Source organism: Ovis canadensis, chromosome 6 (genome assembly GCF_042477335.2).
Source record: "Ovis canadensis isolate MfBH-ARS-UI-01 breed Bighorn chromosome 6, ARS-UI_OviCan_v2, whole genome shotgun sequence".
In the NCBI taxonomy this organism is placed as follows: Eukaryota; Metazoa; Chordata; class Mammalia; order Artiodactyla; family Bovidae; genus Ovis; species Ovis canadensis.
Genome location: NC_091250.1, coordinates 96,916,197 through 96,932,578, shown reverse-complemented (window position 1 = coordinate 96,932,578; position 16,382 = coordinate 96,916,197).

Genomic DNA, 16,382 nt, shown 5'->3' with positions numbered 1-16,382 from the left:
TTTTTCTCTGCTTCTATCTTTCTTCCTCTCTCTCCCCTCTTACATTTAATTATATTGCTTCTTTGTTAAGAACATTAAATAATAGTAAGAAGGCATTTTGACATAATACAACAGTATCACATAATTTTAAATATTTCTCTTTTAAAGACTTTCTCTATGTAACAAAACAGAAAAATTCGACCTCACTTAAAAACCCAATGAAAAGCATATTCTACTTGTCTACTTCAAAGAAACTAGAAGAAAGCAACACTTTTATTCAAATTACAAACCATGTTATCCTTTATTATAGTCATTTCTAGTTGAAGACATATTTTTCTAATTTCCCAGAGTATGTTTTATAAAACTTGAACTTTTAAATGTAAAAATAATATAAATTTCTATACTAGTATAAAATTGTCCTATTCTTTTTATGTACCTAGCCAGATCTGACCAATGTATTGAGCTGGTCAATTCAATTTATATGGGAAATATTGTAAATAATCCCACTCAATAACAATTTATATCATGCCTTAACTCCAAATTTTTAAATCATTTGGGTAAAACTTTTAATTGAATATAATAAATCTTTCATATGTATAGATGTGAGAGTTGGACTATAAAGAAAGCTGAGCACCCAAGAATTGACGCTTTTGAACTATGGCGTTAGAGAAGACTCTTGAGAGTTCCTTGGACTGCAAGGAGATCCAACCAGTCAATCCTAAAGAAAATCAGTACTGAATATTCATTGGAAGGACTGATGATGAAGCTGAAACTTCAATATTTTGGCCACTTGATGCAAAGAACTGACTCATTGGAAAAGACCGTGATGCTGGGAAAGATTGAAGACAGGAGGAGAAGGGGACAGACAGAGGATGAGATGGTTGGATTACATCACCAATGTGAGGGACATAAGTTTGAGTAGTTTCTTGGAGTTGGTGATGCACAGGGAAGCCTGGCATGCTGCAGTCCATGGGGTCGAAAAAGAGTCTGACACAACTGAGTGAATGAACTGAACTGAATGATATAACTGTATATCTCTGAAAATATCACACTATCATCTAATCCTGCAAATGTTGTTATTATGTGCCTATTTATTTTATTTTACCAGTTTAAAATAGATATTTTATCTGTACATTTGATATTTTTTACCTTGTATTTCCAGATAAACTAATAAACTTCACAAACTTCATAACCAAATGAAATGGCCTTTCTAGCATTAGACCATTAACTAGACTGCAAGAAAATTTAACAAAACAGAAAAACACTAAATGAGGTCAATAAATTGGACTATATTACCATTAATTACTTCTGAGATTCCCTGGGTGACTTTTCGTTTCCTTAAATCCACCACCTACAACAGAGTATTTAAGTTATTTAGGGCTATATAATAAACTTCCTTAGGACTTCCTGGCTTAAGACAAATATATACATACTTATATCTAAATTTTAATTAAATATGTTTTCTTGTGAATCTGCAATTCAGTAAGAGATTGACAGTAAAAAGCAAACAAACAATAAAACAGCATTTCTGTTCTACTCAGTGCAGCTCAAACAAGTAGCTGGGATCATCTGAAAGTTTTCTCACTTCACTCACATATTTAACAGTTGATGTTGGCTATCAGCTGAGACTTCAACTAGTGGTGGGGTGGTTAGTTTTAATGCTTGCAATTGCCCTATCATGTATTCTCACATGTGGGATTTCCTAGAACATTCTTGCTGTCTTCCAAGGACAAACAGTGGAGAGATAAAGAGACTCAGAGACAGGGGGACAGAGACAGATATTGAGAGAGAGAGAGAGTATATATGAGCAAGAAAGAACTCATATTTCCTTTTATGATCTTGACTCTTGAAGTCACACAGCATCATTTAGATCAAATGTTATTAATTAATGCAGTCATATGTCTCAGTGAAGATTGAAAGAGGAAAGGGAATATAATGGACTCCAGCTTTTGATGGTAAGAGGCATGTTTCTGGAAATCCATATAAGATGATAGATATTGCTATGACTATTTTTGAAAAAATCAATTGCATGTAGCAAGTAGTATAGAAAAAAATAACATAAAAAACAAACAAACAAATAAAAAAACACTTCTACAGCAAAACCATATGATAAGGTGTCCTGACTGAACAGTCATGTTTACTATCATTGGACAAAAAAATAATCTGTGGTTTTGCTAAATGCGTGAGAGGAAGAAGAAGGTGGGCAGAGTTCTGGTGAGCCTGAGAGCAGGAGAACCTAAAAGTCAAGTTTCCCACGATATCAAATCATAAATTGAAGGATTTTTCAATTGCCAAGGAAAACTAATAATTAAAATAAATACAAATTCCAGAAAATCGGCAAATGGTTTGGAGATTTTCAGGCTACAATTGCATGAGTGCAAGGAAACGGCAGAAATGGCAACTGCAAGAAAGCTGCAGAAATGTTCCTTAGAACATTCAGAAGTTATACAACTGAAGCATTCTTCTAAGACAAAGTCCTGTTATGAGGAAGATAAGCTGAATAGATTCTCTATTTAACTACACAAAAACACGAGATAAAGGAAAGAGAATGTCCAGGAAAAAAAAGTTGGCAAGGGCAAGTAGAGAAGAAGAGCATAGAATGTAAAGGGGTATATTTTTGCATTACATTAACAACAACATTAGGGACCCAAGCATCAAGAAAGGAGAGTGAGCCTAGCTTACTCACCTTGCTTGAGAATGTACTTTTAGAGAAAAGCCTGAGTAATAGAGTTGGCTAAAAAAAAAAAACCAAAAAGTATTATTTTTTTAAACTTTGTAAGAGTAGGCCTGAAATTAAAAACAGTTGAAAGTTGTGTGAGTCATCTATTTACAAAGGCAATAGTTGTAATCATCACAACATTTTTAATCTACTGATTAAAACTTAATTATATAATAATTAATTAGAAGCTTAGATTACTAATTATCTGAAAGATAAATTTTTACATTTCTTTAATTAAGACTCATAACCAATTCAAATCACTAATTTTGCCAATTAAATAAATGTTTTTATTTTGTTCTATTGAGAACCTAATTTTAACAAGACTTATTTTTACATAGCCTTTTATATATATTAAATCTTGCCACCTGAAATTTATCTTTGCAATGTTAATACTTGATGTTGCTATCAATGTTTTATATATATATATATATATATATATATATATATATATATATATAATATTATAAAGGATTTTGATTGTTTTTGATCATAATTTCCTGAGTAAAACAATTGATACTGTTTATAGCTACTCAGTCTGCTGTGTAGGGAAATCAATTTTAACCTTTGATGACCCCTTTATCCATCAAGAAAATGTCAATTAAGTCTTATTTAAAAAAACTTAATTTTTTTTACCTTTACTAGCAAGTAGAAATTTTAATTGACTGAGAATAATTCATATAGATGTGTTTGTTTACTATGGATTAAAAAAAGAAGCAAATATTTTTACATTCTACAAATCTGTAACTTCTTTATTAATAAGATCTTATGGGCAGAAGGTCAACTGGAAGACAGGTTAGCAATTACAGTTCAATTAAATGAGAATTTAACAATGTCAGAAAGCTGCTAGCTGCTAACCCAGTTGGGGATGTTGTTTAAAAGAGACAGGAAAAAATAAGCAATAATTGAAATATGGTCATATAATTGCTTTTCCAATATTTTACTTTGAGTTTTCTTTTTCATATGCTCATATTTCAAATGAAAGAAATAATTGCATCTAAACTGCATGAACTGTAGCCTACCAGGCTCTTCCATCCATGGGATTCTCCAGGCAGTTCTACTGGAGTGTGTCACCATTTTCTTCTCCAGGGGATCTTCCCAACCCAGGGATTGAACCTGGGTCTCCCACATTGCAGGCAGATGCTTTACCCTCTGAGCTACCAGGGAAGCCCTAAAATATACTAAAGTGATCAATATTTGATTTATATGGAAGGGTACTCTCCTATGTTATTTTGTGGACATCATCTTTCAAACTATATTAAGTGCAAAGAAGTTTTATGGCCAGATGGATCATGGACAATGCTGAGTTAACAGATATTTACTTTAGTCTTTATAGGTATGAATGTTAATAGACTTGAGAATCGATTGGTTACTGTCACTCTTGCTTTAATTATATATAGCCATGCATTTCTCTTTCCCCAGTCCCTCTAAATTAACACTGAAGTCCTTCTCTTCATGGTATAAAGAATTACACTGTGGCTTTTTTGTGTCTCTCTCATCTTTTTTCAGGGAAAGGTTGTGGAAGATGTGTGATGTCGCAAGGTATGAATGTAGGGACTGAAAGTCTTTTCATTTGGTATATGAGGATTGTTTCCACAAGTGTTTAGAAAAGTATGTCTTCTTTGCTTATTTTCTCTATAATGCAGAAGATAGGTCATTCCTGGAAGATATTTTGATATTTCATTTAAGCACAACACTTGAGGCTTAATTTTTCAATTTGGCAAATTATATTGGTTTTATACCATAGAAAAAAAATGATGTGGCTCCTCTGTGTGTGTCCGTCATTAACTCGTGTCCAACTATTTGTGACCCCATCAGCTATAGTCCACCAGGCTCTGTCCATAGGATATTCCAGGCAAGAACACTGAAGTGGCTTGTCATTCCCTTCTTCAGAGGATCTTTCTAACATAGGCATTGAACCTGGGAAGATTGCAGGCAGATTCTTTATTTTCTGAGCCATTGAGGGTAGTGTTTGTATGATGACTTGGTTTCCAGTTTATATATGTCATCCATTTCTCACTTAGTAAAGAAGATGCATGAGATCCAAAGCATTTTTATTTTATGATAAAGAAAATATCTTGCCCCTGAAATAATCTACTGCATCAAATGCTTGCTTCTACCAAGTTACTATGTCCTTAGCATGTTGAGTTAGTACAGTAAGGACATATTTTAAAAATTAAGACTATGTTCTGTTTTCAAGACTTTCCTGGTGGCTCAGATGGTAAAGCATCTGCCTACAATGCAGGAGACTCGGGTATAATCCCTGGGTCAGGAAGATCTCCTGGAGAAGGAAATGGCAAGCCACTTCAGTATTCTTGCCTGGAAAATTCCATGGATGGAGGAGCCTGGTAGGCTACAGTCCAGGGGGTGACAAAGAGTGGGACATGACTGAATGACTTCACTCTCACTTTATTTCTGTTTTCAAGAAGTTGTCTAGTTTGAAAGAGCAGAACATTTGAATGAAACGAGAGACTCAAACAAGAAATATAAATATTGCTCTTGGGAAAGAGTGAAAAGGGAGGCTTGGCATGCTCCAGAATAATGAAATGCTTCCCATTGGTTCATTTACCCCAACATCAAAGCCTCAACAACATAATTTTCCCCAAAGACCCTCAGGGTGAATTTCATCACACCCTGCATTCTTTCCATTAGTCCTCACATCAGTCCTCACAACCTTCTGCCAGGCCAGCCCACACCAACTAGATTCTCAGCTCCATCAGACTCTAACATGCTCAATCTAGCCCTATCTCCCACTCATCACTAAATCCATAGAACCTTCTACTCTGTCCTATGGTACTCATGATCTGGCAAAAAATAAAATTCCCTATATATACATCTTTCTTTGAAATATTCCCTTTCATTTCTACTTTTTGATCTAACAAATTGTTTCTCTTGTAGAGACATTAATTTCTCTTTGATCCTTTCAAATATGACGGCTATTCCATATCATTCATGTCTCTGACCCTGGAGATGATGTTATAATCTACAATATGCATCACTGGCACTTCTAAAATGTTTTCCCTTTCCTGTCCATAAAAGTGTAAGTCTTAAAGCACAGACTATGAGATTAGATTTTCCATGACTGTTCTTTACACCCACTCCAAGAGGCTCCTAAGGAATTTTGCCTCTGACTTTGACAGTTTCACAACCTGGATTACTCTCACTGTCTCCAATGCTGTTCCTGTCATAATTATTTAGAATTTCAATTTCCACAAAGACTATAACTTTGTCATTAAAAATAACTGCACTATTTTTGTAATCTCATTTGCAAACATTTCATTCTTGAAACACTCTTACTCTTTTCCTATCTTCCTCCATGGATTTCAACTCCAACTTTTCTTTGATTCTACTAGGATCTTCTTTCCATTGACCTAACAACATTTTAATGTCCTTCACTCTTGTATTCATATTCATGTTTACTTGGCTTAAATTCCATGACCCATTAGTATAATTGTTTTATTGCAGATAGTTTTATCTCTATTTCTTCTCCGACTCATTGCTGTTGTTTAATTGATAATTAATGTCTGACATTTTGTGACCTCATGAACTGCAGCACATCAGGCTTCCCTGTCCGTCACCAACTCCAGGGGCTTGTTCAGACTCATGCCCATTGAGTCAGTGATGCCTTTAAACCATCTCATCCTCTGTTCCTGCCTTAACATCTTGCCCTCAATCTTTCCCAGCATCAGGATCTTTTCCAGTGAGTCAGCTCCTTGCATCAGGTGGCCAAAGTATTGGAGCTTCAGCATTAGTCTTTCCAATGAAAATTCAGGGTTGATTTCCTTTAGGATTGACTGGTTTGTTCTCTTTCCAGTCCAAGGGGCTCTCAAGAGTCTTCTCCAGCACCACAGTTCAAAAGCATCAGTTCTTCCATGCTCACCCTTCTTTATGTTCCAACTCTCACATCCGTACATGAACTGGAACAACCATTGATTTAACTATACAGATTTTGTTGGCAAAGTGATGCCTCTGCTCTTTAATATGCTGTCTAGGCTTGTTATAGCTTTCATTCCAAGAAGCAAGTGACTTTTACTTTCCTGGATGCAATCACTGTTCACAGTGACTTTGGAGCCCCCCCAAATCAAAGTCTGTCACTGTTTTCATTTTTTCCCCCATCTTTTTTCCATGAAGTGATGGGAATGGATGCAGTGATCTTCATTTTACAAATGTTCATTTTTAAGCAAGCTTTTAACTCTCTTCTTTCACCTTCACCAAGAAGTGCTTTAGTTCCTCTTCACTTTCTGCTATTAAAGTGGTATCATCTGTATATCGGAGATTGTTGATATTTTTCCCAGCAATCTTGATTCCAGTTTGTGAGTCATCCAGCACAGCATTATGCATGATGTATTCTGCATATAAGTTAAATAAGCAGGGTGATAATATACAGCCTCTCCACTCATACTTACCAGACAAATCTTGAACAGGCTAAAACTGTTCCTATGTGCTTTTCTCCTGAACTGTAAAGCAAAATGTGACTGGAGGAACAAGTCATAGTGATGTCAGCTCTTTTCATTTTAATCATAATTGGTAATAAGTAGAATATTAGAACTGCCTAACCATTTAGCCCCACCTTCTTAGTTTTTGCTGCATCACTATTTCGCTTTCCTCTTTATAAACATTCAAAAGAACTTTTATCATTTACACTCAGTTAATGGTGTTGATCCTTATTTTTTTCTAGAAAATAGAAACTGCATTTAAAAAAAAAGCATCCATAAGCCCATACTAAAACTATCAACATAACCTGTTTCTGAACCATAACTTCAGCTTTATTACAATAGACAGTTGTTCCTGTATAAGATCAGCTTTTCATTCCTGCCCTGCATTCTCTCCCCTTTTCCCTTCACAAGGACATTGTACCATCAACTGTCACTTTTGTTCTTTGATTGTCATTTTATTTTCCCCTTTATTGGATCATTCCTCAGGATCATAGTATTCAATATCTCCTATTTTGAGAAATTTTTTAAAAAAAAAGACCTCCCTAACTCCAGTTAATGTTCCATTTATTATCTTTGTAGAAGGCCCTTAAATTGTTGTCTCTAATCACAACGCCCCACAGAAAATATATGGCTCCGTCGTGTCCACCTCTTTGTCATCCCATGGACTATAGCTGGCCAGGTTCTACTGTCCATGGAATTCTCCAGGCAGAAAATACTGGAGTGGATAGCCATTTCCTTCTCCAGGGGTTCTTCCCAACCCTGGGATCAAACCTGGGTCTCCCACATTGCAGTCAGATGATCAGTAATCTTATAAGCTTTAATTTATAAGTCAATATCATCTTGGTTCAAGAAAGCTCCATATCCCAACAGAATTGCTGCAAAAGCCTCCTGACTTTTTTCCTGGAATCTAGTCCTTGCTTCACAGGCTGTTGCACAAAATCACTATTTAGATTGTAAAACACCTGCCTGAAATGCAGGGGACACAGTTTCAACCTCTGGGTCAAAAAGATCCCTGGAGAAAAGAAATGGCAACCTACTCCAGTATTCTTGCCTGGAAAATTCCATGGACAGAGGAGCCTGCCAGGCCACAGTCCATGGGATCACAAAGCGCTGGACATGACCCATTGACTAACACTTTTACATTTCTTTCCAAAATAATATGTTAGGCATAGCATCCTCTGCTAAAATCCACTTTACTCAGAGCAAAATCCTTATGCGGCCTACACTGATGTAAACTCCATGTAAACTCCATCATCTTCCCCTATTCCCTCTCTGGTCTTGCTCCTAATATTTTTCTCTCTTTCTCTTCACAAGCTACTTTGGCCTCAAGCTTGAGGACTTTTTTGACTGAAACACTTACCCTAGATTTCCAGATTTCCTCATGATTATTCCTACACTTCTTCCAGGTCTCTGCTCAGGTATGACCTTATCATCTTGGGACTTCTTTATCCTGTTATATAAAATAGCAGTGAGACTTCACTCTTTCATGGCTTTACTTTTTCTCTGTAGGAATTTTCACTCCCTGATATATTATATAATCAATTCCCTGCTTATTTGTTTTTTTGAGAAGACACTTGGCCAATTTTACTGCTAAAACCCCTATAAACGTGGCTAGCATATAGAATATATTTTAAATATCTTTGAAGAAATTGTTTTTGAGAAATACTTCACAGCACAAATTTCATTTGGATATTTTACTATAGGAAGATAGACATGATACTACAAGTTTATAACAAGTTCTACTTCTGAGTGAGTTGTACTAAAATGAGGGTTTTCATACACTTTTCAATCTATAATCTCTGATTAAAAAGAAAATTTGCAAGAATATATTTTCCAAGCTGACTATTTGAATAAATGTGTAAATGGTACTATACTGATAATTCTCACAAAATACTTTTAAGTGATTAAAGATGATAAAACATATTAATGTTTGATCAAATGTAAAGCCAAACCTGGTATCTATATTAAAATATAAATAATTACAAGAATGGGGAACATTTTTAATGTTCAAGTGTCTAAAACACTTTTTTGGGAGTTCAAATCCTTGGAAAAATAAATCAAGAATACCAGCTAAGTTGAATAATTTTTCTATTAGGGTCTATTTAATAAGAGCCTATAGAAGGCAGCAACCTTAACTAAACTAACCTCTCTTGTTTTATTATTCTTCTGGGAGGGCCTGTCCTTAACCTCAAATCTTCAGGTTGTGAAGTTTAGTTGCCTCTAAGTGCTAACAGCCTGGAAATAACTTTACCTAACATCTGTCATAACAAGAGATTCAATAAAGTAATTTATAGCTATATACCTTGCTCTTTGAGAGTGCTAGTGAATGTATGAAGTCAATCTTCTCAAAATGTTTGTTCTAATTTTTACCATGAGTTGGGATATGATTTGATATTATATTTTGAGAAAGGAAGCTCATAATTTGGGGGGTTGATTTTAAAACTTCCCCCCAAAGTTTGGTTTGCTTAGTTCCTTCTTTAAGATGAGCAGCAACATGGATTCCTAGAGATTGTCATTGTTTGTGACTAATTGGTCAGTCATGTTTGACTCCTTGCCACCCCATGGACTGTAGCCCACGAGGCACCTCTGTCCATGGAATTTTCCAGGTGAGAATACTGGATTGGGTTGCCATTTCCTTCTCCAGGGGATCTTCCTGACCCAGAATTGAACTGGGGTCTCCTGCATTGAAGGCAGATTCTTTACCCGATGAGCTACCAGGGAAGCTGAATGAAATAAGTTAGAGAAAGACAAATATCATATGATATCACTTATTAAGTGGAATCTTAAAAAAAATCATACCCATGAACTTGTTTGCAGCAGAAATAGAGTCAAAGATGTAGAAAACAAACTTATGGTTACCAAGGGAGAAAGAGGGAGGGAGATAGATTGGGAGATTGGAATTGACATATATACACTGCTGCTGCTGCTGCTGCTGCTGTTGCTGCTGCTGCTGCTGCTGCTGCTGCTGCTGCTGCGTCGCTTCAGTCGTGTCCGACTCTGTGCGACCCCCATAGACAGCAGCCCACCAGGCTCCCCCGTCCCTGGGATTCTCCAGGCAAGAACACTGGAGTGGGTTGCCATTTCTTTCTCCAATGCACTAAAACGAAAAGTGAAAGTGAAGTCACTCAGTCGTGTCGGACTCTTCGCCACCCCGTGGACTGCAGTCTACCAGGCTCCTCCACCCATAGGATTTTCCAGGCAAGAGTACTGGCGTGGGTTGCCACTGCCTTCTCCACTACTATATATAAAACAGACAACTAGTAAGAACCTATTGTATAGCACAAGGAAATCTACTCAATACTCTGTTGTGAACTATATGGGAAAATAATCTAAAAAAGAGTGGATATATGTATAATGTATAACAGATTCACTTTATAGCAGAAACTAACACAGTATTGTAAATAAACTATACTACAGTAAGAATTAATTTTAAAAACATGAGGTTTTCGAAAATTATTACTAGTTATCTCACTAGTTATCTCACTAATTATTAAAAGTTATCTCACTTTTTACAATAGCGATTTTTATGTCAGAGAATATATCATTTTTTTCTTTATTCCCAAAGCCTAGTAATACATGTGCTGCATAGTGTAAGTGCTAATTAAAATGTGAATAAATAGAAACGATCTATTTCTACAAAAATGTATTTTATGCATGTTTTCCAATTTTGCATTTGTTTGATTTCAACTTCAATATAGATTTATTTTATAGCTGGGAAGCTAAGTGATATAATTAAGCAACCTGGAAATATATATGTATTTCAAATCCTTACTGCATCTGGCCTTGATTTTCTCATTGAAAAACAGAATGGAAAAGACTGTTTTAAAGTTCTTTTCCAATTCCAAAATTTCATTACCTCAAAGAATATCAGAAAAATTGTTCAGTTAAATAGGGCTGCATTCTGGTATATTAAATGATAGCGCGTTTCTCTCTGTCTCTCTGCTTCGCTCTGTTGCTCTTTATCCTTTGTTTCTCTTTCCTTACAGTAATAACTCAATACAATCCCAGTTCTACTGTTTACTTGTAGTGTGTTCTTGGGTAAGTGGTTAAATCTCTATGTAGCCCATTCTTTTCTTCTTTAAAATGAAGATGTTTACAGTATCCATTTATGGAGTTAATTATAAAAATTAATTATACCACACTTTAAAGTGCATATTACAGTACTTGTCACAAGGTAAGCAATCCATAAAATTTAATTATTATTATTAATGCACCATATACTTTTACCTACTCTATAATTCTTTCCACTCATTTATTTATTCAACAAAATTTTATTAAATTTCTCTTAATATATTTATTCATTCAACAAAGTAATCTCTATTATGTTCTAGGAACCTGAGAGACACTTTAAAAAGACAAAATTCTCAGCATTATGGAAATTAAATTTTGTTGAGGAGGATAAAAAATAAACATTCTACATGAATTAATTATGTAGTACCTATATAGAAATTATTGGTGAATGGGAAAAAGAGAAAGAAGGATAAGAGGAATTCAAATTAAGGGTGGATGAAATACAATTTTCAAAGAGTGGTCAGAATAAGATTGAGGGACAAGGTGATGTTTGAGCAAAGATTAAAGGAGATAAGAAGCAGGAATCCACAAAGAACCCATACTTTTGGACCAGATATTTTATTTTGGAAAAATCATTTTCAAAGTACAATTACACTAATTATGTGGTTCAGTGTGAGGAACACTTTCTCCAAAAAAGAATTCTATGACCTTCTTTTGCATGCTAGAGTCCATCCTTTGTGCTTCTATGTGCTTAGGGCATGCTGGGTCTATTTTGATTCTCATTGTAATTATTTTAATAAAAATAACTTATGATTGATTGGAAAATAATATTTATTAATTACTAATCAATAGACTTAGCAGAAACTTTGCTTAAACTGCTGACCTCCTATAGTATTACATAAACATTCAATCAAAACAAGTTGATTTATGATTAGTATCTGGACTCTGTAAATCATCTACTATAAATATTTATATTACATTGTAGGGGTATGTTCATTGCTCAGTCATGCCCAATTCTTTGTGACCCCATGGACTGTAGCCTGTCATGCTTCTCCTTCCATGCCATTCTCCAGGCAAGAAGCCTGGATTGGGTAGCCATTTCCTTGTCTAGGGGATCTTCTGGACCCAGGGATTGAACCTGGGTTTCCTGCACTGCAGGTAGATTCTTTACTAGCTGAGCCAGCAGGGAGCATGTTATTTTCTAGTTAGTTAAACTGTTTTAAATGAAGACAAAACTTCATTAAACCTCCTTAATCACAATAACATGTGTTAATCTGTTCATTCTCCCTTTTAAACTATTTTCCCTTATACATTTGAGTATCACCTGTGTTCTAAGTGCTGAGGATACAATGGTGAAATGGTTTCTTAGCAAATCCTATGTTCCTCACACATTCAAAGAGGAATACTTCCATCTGCTTTCCAAGGCTAATCCTGAAAATCTTTTTAAACAATTATTAAAGAAACATGTGTGTAGAAGTTCAAGGTAATATGTTTGATATTCTCTTATCTATAGACTGTAGTATGAGGCAGATGAAAGAAAATAGCTTGATTAATAATGTAAATAATATGAAGACAAGAGAGAGTTCTTACTGACTTGTTAACATCTGCATGCAGTTCAGCAGCTTGTATGTCAGCAACTGCCCAAGGTGAACATGTCAAGTTCTTTTTGCCTGTGGAATGAACAAAATGAATTACATTTGTCTTAAAGGAACATAAAACCCCAGAGCTCTAGAGATAGAAATATAATGCACACAGTCTCATGCTATTTTTCCACAGACATCTAAGTTTACGTATTTATAAAGTATGTCTCTGTGATAAAGAGTTAAAGATTGGGCCCTTAAGAAATTAGCCATTTGCAGTGGACTAATTTCTGTCTTTTTATCTTATTTTGGTATCTGTATTATAAAGTTACCTATTTTTCTCTAGTTTAAAATGGCGCATGAGTTATTTCTTAATCTTTTTACACTTAGAAAAAGGTTAAATATTCCTTACAGATACATTTTCTAATTGACTTTAATTGGTAAATCAAAGTAAAATTTTCCTGACTAAATGCAGCAAAAGAATATCTTCCACAGTGAAAAAGTATTAATAAATTAATAATGTTTTTGAAGCTAAGTATAATATTAAATGAATTCCATATCAATCAAAAAATATGTAACCCAACACATTGCTAGCTGCATAGATAATTTTATAACTAAGATGAACTTTTATTTACTGTAAATAAAAGTATTTACAGTAATTGAAAGGCACATATTGTTTTTTCATTTTCCCACATTTTTCATAATGCTATAAAAGCAGATTGACAAAACAGATTTTTGCACATCAGAGAGATCTGTGTTTTAAATCAACTCCAAAGGTTATTAAATGAATAATATTTGGCAAGTTATTTAACCTCTTATTCAGTTTTTTTTTAATCTGCAAAATGTGAGTTAAGCACCTTATAAGGTTGTTATAGAGACAAATGACATTGAAACTTGCCTCTGCTTAATTTAGCACACACAATAGAATGGTGACTTAGTTAATAATATGTTAAAATTTGTAGATGACATTTAAATCACTTTTAATTCAAACTTCCTTAGAGAAAGTATTTCCCTGGTGGCTCAGATGGTAAAGAGTCTGCCTGCAATGCAAAAGACCTGGATTTGATTCCTGGATAGGGAAGATTCCCTGGTGAATCAAATGGCAACCCAATCCAGTATCCTTGCCTGGAAAATCCCATGGAGGGAGGAGCCTGGCAGGCTGCAGTTCATGGGGTTGCAAAGAGTCAGACATGACTGAGCAACTTCACTAAATAACATTTCTAAGGAGGAGAAGGAGATGACAGAAGATGAGATGGTTGGATGGCATCATTGACTCGATGGACATGAATTTGAGCAAGCTTTGGGGGATGGTAAAGGACAGGGAAGCCTGGCGTGCTGCAGTCCATGGGATCGCAGAGTCGGACATGACAGACCAAATGAACTTAACTGAACTGAAGGCTAATAGTCAAGTAGCATAGCTGTATGAAAAATTTGCTCTTTGTAATAACTCTATTAGCTATCTGAACTATTATGTAACCTCACTTTACAGATGAGAAAAGTGAGTTTCTAAAGGGTGAAGCAACTTGTCAATAGTAATCAACTCATAACTGCCCCAAAGTGACCTTTGAATCCCAATCTCAGACAAGTTTACTCATGCTCTTTCAACAACATTTTACTCAACTACACAGTAACAACATTATTAGAAAAGAATTTAACAGTGGAAAAGCTCATAGTTGTAGAACAACAGGTCCTCAAATATGTAAAAGGCTGTTTATTTCTTTGTCTCCATGATTTCTTATCTATATGATTTCTACTTCTTGTACTGGTATTCGCAGATAAATTTCCCAGCTTGTATATTTCCAGGTTTGGTCTTGGTTAGTGTCAATAAGTTCAGTGGTCCTTAAGACACTGGTAGCTGCTATGTTGACTCACTACACTTTCATAGTTTAGTCAGTAAAGAAACAATGAACTCAAATATATTAAGACAGTTTATTGCTCCAAGCACAGCAAGCAGCATAAGCTTCATGTCTGCATCTGTTCCTTTCCTCCCTCAGGTCTCATGGGGGTAATTCAGAGGTAGTCCCAACTGTATCCGTGCCTATGTTCCATTTCATAACTGAAGACCTGCAAGATTAGAAAATCTCCAGTCTCATACAAGGATTGCCAGTAAACCTGCCTTCCTGCCCTCCAAAGACAGATTTATTTTTTATAACCTTGGAATACAAGCAAGGAAGGCAGTGAGACATTCCCTATCTTTAGAAAACATATATACTCTCTTTCTCAGAAAGAGACTCTATCTCTAGCCTCCAAGGCTATTTGCTTTGCAAGCATCTTGAAAAAAAAAAAAGTCCAGGATAAAAGCCATCAAAAGACATATAAATATGCTATGGAGAATTGCTCTCACAATAGTTAGGCCTAGTAGGTATTCTGTCCATTTTGCCTCAACTTGGTTCTTGACAGTAATTTAGACCATTTAAAAATTTCCTATACTCTGCACTGAACCCTTTGTCTAGCTAATTGCCAAGACTTTGCCAAAAATTTACTTCATCCCTTGCTGCATGGACCAAATGGAAAGCCCATTAATTCAATTCAAAGACCTTTCTTGGGGCCTGGGAAAGTGAAATTCCAGCTCCCTCCCTGCCCAACCATGCTGTACTTCTTCCTTGAATTTGGCATGGACAGTGGCAAAAGGAGAAAAGGGTGACAGAAGATGAGATGGTTGGATGGCATCATCAACTCAAATGGACATGAATTTGAGCACATTCTGGGAGACAGCGAATAGAGAAGCCTCTTGTGCTGCAGCCTATGGGGTTGCAAAGAATTGGACATGACTCAGTGATTCAACAACAACAACTGGCCCAAGTTGGGGTTGAGGCAGCTTGTGGGGAAATCTTATAGAATCTATGTGGATATATAAGCAAGAATACCATTTTTCCAGGTTACCCTTAACCTCTCTGATACATCTTTATCTCATAAAGTAAGAGGTCAAAACCTAAGTGACCCCATACCCCTGACCCCAGTTCCAGTCTCTGAAATCTACTGGAAACAAAAGGTTTCAACTCTGAATCACCTTCACATTCCAAAAGCATAACATATAATTATATATCTATCTACCTACCTATCTATCCATCTAGTATGTCTGTCTATTTGTTTGTTCATCCAATAATCCATCTATTTGGCTCACCTAGCTACATATTAAATATGCTATATTTGAGTTATCCTGCCTTTTCTCTTGTTGTTAAAAGGAACTCATAAAACCCCTGCTCTGCTCTCTCTACAAAACCCATATTTCAGTCATGTTGCTTTATAACAAAATCTTATATAGAATGTCAGAAAATGAACATTAATATTTTTTTCACTTTTACACATCTATGGTGGTGATCCAAATCCTCCCATCATCTCAAATTCAGCCCCACATCTTGCTTTGACTAGGAAAAATGACACATTCAAGAGAAGGCAAGTGAGAAATTATGTCAGTGTATCCCTAACTATTATCCTGCTTGCAAATTATTGTTTATTACAGCTTGGTTCTCTAGGATTAAATTCAGGACCACCATGACTGGTTAACATCTAACACAGATTAGTTAGCGTTCCATCTAACACTGATTAGTGTCCCCCATTTTTACAGTAATAGCTTTGCCTCTGCCCTAACTATTGTTTTCCAGAGAATAATCCCATTTTTCCTCAGCACTAGGGGTAGTGCTATACATGTTGGCAATA